The sequence below is a fragment of the Lactuca virosa genome, chromosome 2 (genome assembly GCF_052849685.1).
Source record: "Lactuca virosa cultivar CGN04683 chromosome 2, Lactuca_virosa_CGN04683_v6, whole genome shotgun sequence".
Taxonomy (NCBI): domain Eukaryota; kingdom Viridiplantae; phylum Streptophyta; class Magnoliopsida; order Asterales; family Asteraceae; genus Lactuca; species Lactuca virosa.
This window is the reverse complement of record NC_136427.1, coordinates 271496278-271504120: the sequence shown is the minus strand read 5'-3', so window position 1 is coordinate 271504120 and position 7843 is coordinate 271496278. Positions and strand designations below refer to the sequence as shown.

The 7843-nt window shown below is 44.5% G+C and overlaps 1 pseudogene; it reads left to right on the top strand.

Annotated features, from left to right (window-relative positions):
• Positions 1 to 301: 301 nt before the first annotated feature.
• On the top strand, positions 302 to 2472 carry LOC145161077 (exocyst complex component EXO70H1 pseudogene; annotated as a pseudogene).
• Positions 2473 to 7843: the final 5371 nt, after the last annotated feature.

The window sequence follows — 7843 nt, the reverse complement described above, 5'->3', positions numbered from 1 at the left end:
AAAAAACACCTATTGTACGTGTAGTAATAAAAAGTCAAACATAGTAAAATATAGGCTACTACATTACATTTATTGTATGTATTTTTGTATTATTTTAAAGTGAAAATAATACTTTCTATAGGTTTGCATTTTCAAAAATAGTAGGAATAAATAATTTTCAAATTCATTATAAAGTGAATATGTCAGAAAGGAAGATTCGAGTTTCCCACACAAAGATAAAAGTCAAAATCCAATAGTTATAACACAGATTTTGTCTTCCAATTGCAGCCTTTTGTGTCTATATATACCCCTCTCCCATCTTCCCGATTATTATCTTCAGAGTCATTCTTCCAATTTTTTCAGTTCTCTCAAACTGTCGAACAACCACACTTTCCATCGCACACTTCTTCCTCATAATAAAAAAAATCAATCGAAACAAAAATCATCATAAGCATGAAGAAATTTGGTTTCTCTCCTAAACGATCTTCATCTTCTTTTATCGCTCATTATCCTTCACCTTCACGTTTTGCCTTACCAACTCCGACCATGAGTTTTCCCGACTCCGTAATGCTCCAGACATTGGAGATCGCCGAGCCTGTCATCGTCAAATGGGATCCGGAAACCTCCACTTATGCCAAGGTCACGTCGCTCTTCTACGACAACCGCCGAGAAGCTTTGGAATTTATCAAGCATGTCAACAAGCTCCATAAAGCGATGCATTCATTGGTTACTGAAAACTCCACTTCTGAATTGCTTATTAGGGCTCAGCACCTGATGCAGATCGCTATGAAGCGGTTGGAGAAAGAGTTTTATCAGATTTTGTCCTTGAATCGAGCGCACTTAGATCCAGAATCAGTTTCAACTCGATCATCTCGAACATCGACGCGATCAAGTTTATCGGATTTTGCTGATGAATCTGATGATGAGATACGAGTTGCAGGAGAATTGATCAGTGAAGTCGAAGATACTGCGGAAGGAGCCATGGCGGATCTCAAGTTGATAGCTGAGTGCATGATTTCATCTGGTTATGGTAAGGAGTGCGTCAACATTTACAAAGTTATACGTAAATCGATAGTTGATGAAGGCATATACAAGCTTGGCGTCGAGAAGCTGAAAGCTGCTCATGTTCATAAGATGGATTGGGAGGTTTTGGATCTCAAAATTAAAAACTGGTTGGCTGCTGTAAAGATTGCTATTAAAACATTATTCAACGGAGAAAGAATTCTGTGTGATCACGTTTTCGCATCGTCTGATTCCATCCGAGAAGCAAGTTATACCGAAATTACAAAAGAAGGCGCTCTGATTCTGTTTGGATTTCCAGAAAATGTAGCAAAAAATAGCAAGAAATCACCGGAAAGGATCTTCCGGACTCTCGATATGTACACCGCAATAGCTAGTCGGTGGCCGGAGATTGTGTCAGTTTTCTCGTTCCCGTCGGCGTCTTCCGTAGTCAATCAAGCTCTCAATTCACTCATAAAACTTGCTGAATCAGTGCGTTTAGATCTAACAGAATTCGAAACGTTACTTAACAAAGAATCCTTGAAAACTACCGTAGCCGGAGCCGGAGTTCACAGATTTACCATGGAGACGATGAACTACCTCTCCCTCCTCGGTGATTACAGTGTTTTATCTGATATACTAATGGACAGTCCACAAACTGAGAAATCTCTAATGCCACAAACCTTCTTCGACGAATCATATTCCGACAGTTCTCCCTCGCCGTCGGTATCCGCCCGGTTAGCTTGGCTCATCTTCATCCTAGTTTGCAAACTCGACGGCAAAGCGAAGCACTACAAAGACGTCTCTCAGGCGTATATATTCCTCGCCAACAACCTCCAACACATACTCTCCAAAGTCCGATCATCAAATCTCCGGTACCTCCTCGGCGACGAATGGATCACCAAACGCGAATCCGAAGTCAAAAAGTTCGCCGCCAATTACGAACGGCTAGCATGGAGCCACGTCTTCGATGCCATTCCTAAAAACGCTTCAGCAATGACGCGGGAGGAAGCAAGAGATGGTTTCAGGAAGATCAACGCGGTGTTCGGAGAGGCTCACCATAAGCAGTTGGCCATCGTCATACCAGACGGCAAGCTTCGTGATGAGATCAAAGTTTCAGTCGCCAGAAAGTTGTTGCCGGCGTACAGAGAATTCTACAATGCGCAGAGAGTCGAGATGGAAAAAGATAGAAGGTTTGCTGCTGCTGTCAAGTACGCGCCGGAGGACATAGGGAATGCGCTTTCTGATCTGTTTTTCGGGTCCTCGTCTGTGTCGTCATCAGCGTCATCATCGTCGTCTTCAAAGTCAAGAACGTCGATTTCACAGTGAACGACGTCGTTATAGAGCTGTAATTTTCATATGCTGTCTTTTTTCCACCGGGGGAATATGAGGGCTGTATTTGTAAATACATTATGCCCCTTTCACTGCGAATATTATGAAATACACTTGTTTGAATTCTTTATAGAAAAAGGTAATTGAGATTAAATATTTAAATTTGCCTCTTGATTTCTTTGATGCCAAGCATTAAGTTTCTTATTAAAAATCAACAATATTTCATTTAAGTCGTAAATTGCGACATGTGGAAATTACAAAACAACAATATACAAGTCCATGAGGATGGTATAAGAAATAATTATAAAAAGTCTGAACGCCATACCTTCACGTACTCATGAATCGAGAGAATATTTGTATTGATAATCTCTGATATATTAAACATCCGAAAATACTAGAATATAAAATATTTAGTTATATTTCAGGTTATTGACATTTTCCTATTTGGATATGTATCGAGGTAAGGGTGAAGGGAGTCGAGCGGGAGGAGGGAAGTGGGTTGGCTAAGGTGGCACTCCGGAACCAGCAGATACACCACTCCCATCTTCCTGGTATCGGAAAGGGTGTCTCTTTCGGGTTCAACAAACTGTTTGAGGTTGGAACAAGATTGTCAAAATCGAGATCTTACCGAAGATTGTTTTACATTTTACAAGATCATGATCGTAAGACCAAATAAATAAGGATCATAAGATCCTACCAAATGAAACCGGTCTCCAGAATTTTTATTGGAATGTTTTGTTTGTGTAGTATTCATTATAACTTTATGTTGATTAAGACATTAATTGTGAGATCAGCTTTTACTTCTTACACATAAAATCATAATTTTTGTTGGAATGTTTTGTTTGTGTAGTATTCATTATAACTCTTGTATTTAATTGAAAATTACTATTTTATGGAAGTGATAATGTTCAATGTTAGTATCAAAGATTATATCATAAGATATGATTTATAATGTAATGTACATCTTTTTGAACTTAAAGAGTTTAGTAGTAAATTATGTACATAACATATGGGAAAAGGAGTGTAAGTGTAGCACCTGGTTCCTGGTATGTATTTTATTTAAGTATTGTGCATTTTTGGCCTGGGACTCGGCGAGTTGAAGGCCCAACTCGTCGAGTAGAAGCGGATTGGATACGGGATTTAAATGACGGACTCGTCGAGTCGGCCTCCAGACTCGACGAGTAGAATCTGACTGGACAAACCCTAATCTAAGGGTTTGCACCCTATTTAAGCATCTCATTCAGCCACCCTTCGTCCCTATTGCTTCCAGAACCCCCCCCCCCCCCCCCAATAGCAAACCCTAACTGTGTGTGTGTGAAGATCTAAAGGCATTTGAGGTGATTTTTGGTGATTTTGATCACAAGGAAGAAGGAAGGGCCTAGAGGGATCAAGAGAAGACCAAGGGAGTTCAAGTTTGTGCATCATTTGCAGTTCCCAGAAGGTATAAAGTCGGTACCTTGCTTGTTCATTTGCTAGATCCCTTTTTGGGGAGATTTAGGGCTTTTATAAGCCATTCTTGGTGACCAACCATGATTGCAAGCATGGTTGGGGGTTGAGGCTTCAGATCTAGGTCCATGAAGGAGTTACAAGGCAGAAAAGGGCTGCTTTTGCACCCATGGAAGCCCCCATGCAACTTAAGAGTCTCTTTTAGAGCCTTTTAGGCTCAAAGTCCCATGCATGCACGTAAAGTTCGTAACTTTACGTGCTAGATCGAGTTTAGGGACCTAGATCTATCATTTGGACAAGAGTTGTACGCCAGAAATCGAAGAAATAGACTTGGACAGTATCTACTCGGCGAGTCGTTCTTGGGACTCGGCGAGTCCGAGGTTAGACTCCCCTTTTCTGTTATGGGTCAAAGAGACCCAGTGGAGTGCTGGAAAGGTTTTAGAGGGTCCAGGGGAGTGACCCAACGTATTGGGCTAAGCCATAGTCCTGGAGTTCATAGGACTCGGCGAGTGCATGAACAGACTCGGCGAGTCCAAGGCAATCTCCCAACTCTTGAAGATGAACTCGACGAGTTGTTCATACAACTCGGCGAGTCGAGGACAGGACTGGTTCTTAGGATGAGGATGAACTCGACGAGTTGTTCATACAACTCGACGAGTCGGATGAAGGTTCATTCGATGCTCGTATAGAAGGAGAACTTGTCGAGTCATTTCTAAACTCGACGAGTAGAGACGTGGATGAGGACAGTTAAAAGGTTAGGGACTCGACGAGTTGGCGGCCCAACTCGGCGAGTCAGGTCAACCGGAAGTTGACTTTGACTGTGACTTTGACTTGGACTTGGTCAGGGGTAAAATAGTCATTTTACCCTAAGAGTAGATATCAGATTCTGACTGAGTGTTTTGTGGGGATTATAGCCGGAGGATTTCCGGAGCAGCAGCAGACAGAGATTTCCCGCACAGATTTTCAGCAGCTACTCGTACGAGGTGAGTTACCTTCCAGTAGCGGTGGGTCTACGGCCACAATGTCGGCCCACCAGTAGGAGTTGTATGTTAGATGATCGTCTTGGTGATATCATCTAGGTTTGCTACTACCTGATATGTTGTATGCTGGCATGATATGTTATATGTGATAGTAGTAGAGTTCGGTTGTTAGGACCGAAGGGTAGGTCAGGCACCCCAGATATGTCTGACAGTATGTGATGATATGTTTATATGTCGGCATGATATGTTATATGTGATAGTGGTAGTAGGAGGGGAATAGTCCCCAAGTTCGGTTGTTAGGACCGAAGGGTAGTTCAGACACCCCATATATGTCTGATAGTATGTTTATGTTATGATATATGTGATAGTAGCAGTAGGGGGTGGAATAGTCCCCGAGGGTCGGTTGTTAGGACCGACGGGTAGGTCAGCACCCCAGAATGGCTTGACACGGGTAGTTCGGCACCCCAGAATGGCCGTACCGGGTAGGTCGGGCACCCCAGAATTGCCCGGCAGTATGTATGCTATATGATTGTATGGTATGTGGTACGATTGGGGGAACTCACTAAGCTTCGTGCTTACAGTTTTCAGTTTTGTTTCTGGTACCTCTTTAGAGAAGGGGAAGGAGTCGACGCGGTAGCTGCACATCATACACACGTTGGATTCCGCATTATGAGATTTCTTGGGATTGTACTCTGACATTGTTACTACTTTTACGATATGATTTTCAGACATGAGATTATGGATTTTACGAAATGATATGACTTCATGATATTTTCTTATGAATGTTTTTCTAAGTCGTTATATCAAAATCAAAATTTTTGGACTCAAAAAATAGGATGTTACAAGTTGGTATCATAGCCCTGGTTTGAGGGATTCGGACACACCCTCGGGAGTGTCTGGACTCAAACCGAGGGATTAAAAGATTTTTACCAAGAAAATGGTTCTAAAATCTAAGTTAAAGAGTTTTGAGAAAGAACAAGGTGTGTGATGTGCGCGACCGGCCGAGCTCAAGTAAGTTTTCCCCAAATTACCCATACAAGTTTATGTTATGATTATCAGTTTTAGTAGAACAACATGCTAGATTAGGGCTAAGGATCTAGGAGGATGCCTTATGTGCCTGCTATATGTGTTTCAGCTTTATGAGAACTGCATGCTAGTATAGATTAGTCAGGAGGATAGCCTGAGTAGTATATGCTTGCTTATGTGCACTCGATGTCTGAATGCTGCTTGCTTTGTGCTTTTAGGAGTTCTAGTTGTATTTCACTAGCTAGTAAACAAATATGTTAAGTTACATATTGCAAGGACTAAATAATTTCAGAAGGTTAGGTCTAGCTTTATTTCGCAGCTCTTGTCCGAGTCCAACCGTTGTAGGGTAAGATCTCTCATTCGAAGAATTATCTAGTCTGAGTGATATGTAATAGTATTTGCGAGCTAGTTAGGGGAAGAAAGTAGGGACTTCTTGCGCAGCTGATGGCGGAGAGTGGGTTGGTGATTACCCTAGGGCAAGCCAAGGAAGAGAGTAGTAGAGATCAGTAGCTGTAGAAGGGACTTGGTGGAGTCAAGGCAATTCTTGAGGAAAGTACGGATAGATGTGGAAGGTAGTATGAGCCCGTACTATTGAAAACAGAGGATTCGTACTTGAATCAAGGAAGGTTGAGGCAAGACCAGGGAACTTGTGATAGATGTGATCCCTCTAGATGTATCAGTATCACTGACGGTTGTCATTATGTATTGCCGAATGGTGGTACTACGTCCGAGGCCAGCAGTTGGCAGCTCAGGAGAGGGATCGGGTTCGGGTTTAAGTTCCGAACCGGTGGATAAGAGGCTACGCGAGTTCATCGCATCCGAGATCATTAGAGGCATCCTTGATGCGACCCCGGTCATCTTTGGGTCGATCAAGGAAGGGATTGTCGAGCTGATGGAGGATCGCCTCCGGGCGTTCAGGAGCGACATGGTGACCAGCCAGTCGGGATCACGCACACTGTCCTTTAAGGACTTCAGGGGCAGGGGTGCGCCAGATTTCCATGGGGCGAAGGACCCCATTGCAGCCAGGCGATGGATTGCGGACATAGAGTCTGCATAGTTGACCAACTTCTGCCCCGAGGGGTCGAAGGTGAGATATGCAGCAGGGTGCTTGAGAGACAGGGCCAGAGATTGGTGGGAGTCGGTTGGTGACTCTCTGGGAGCCTCGGCTGTTGAGGCTATGATGTGGCCGGACTTTGTGACCCGGTTCAGGGCGGAGTTTGCACCTGAGTGGAGCTCCAACAGTTGGCTATGGAGTTCTTAGACATGAGACAGACTACGGAGACTGTGGCGGAGATCACCGCCACGTTCCGGGAGAGGGCGTTACTGGTGCCCCAGTATGCGGGAGATGAGGACATGAGGAAGACCCGCTACCATGACATGTTGCGAGCCGACATTCGGGAGCATGTTAGTTTTTCAGCTTGCCCTACCCTGGATTCCATGATTGCCAGGGCAAGGGAGAGGGAGATTGATCTGGAGCACATCCGGAAGAGGAAGGTAGAGGAGGGGCAGGTGACTGGGGCTTCGAAGAAGAAGCCCAAGGGATCAAATGGTAGGCCGAAAGGCCAGTTAGGACAGGGTCGTTGCAGGAAATGCGGCAGGCCACACGAGGGGGCATGTAGGTTGGGATCGTCGGGCTGCTACAAGTGCGGCAAGACGGGGCATTTCAGCAAGGATTGTACCGCCCCTGCACCCATTATTCAGACGTCCGAGTTGTGTGTTTCCACTGCAACCAGAGGGGCCATAAGAAGGCCAATTGCCCCCAGTTGATAGCAACAGCGCCAGTGAAGGCGCCAGCCCCAGCGACCCTGCGGATCACTGATGGCCGGCAGGGCAAGTCAGAGGCTCCAGTGGTGAGGAGCCGGGCCTTCCAGTTGACGACCGAGGAGGCACGCGCCGCACCCGATGTGGTGACGGGTATGATTCTTTCCCTCTGATTTATTTAGTTGATGCTTATGATATTGATATGTGCTCTGCGTATACGTTTAGGATCGTTCCATGTGAACGGTATCCCAGTAAAGGTGTTGTTTGACTCAGGTGCCACTCGATCTTTTGTTTCCCTTGCACTTAGCAAGAGGTTTCCT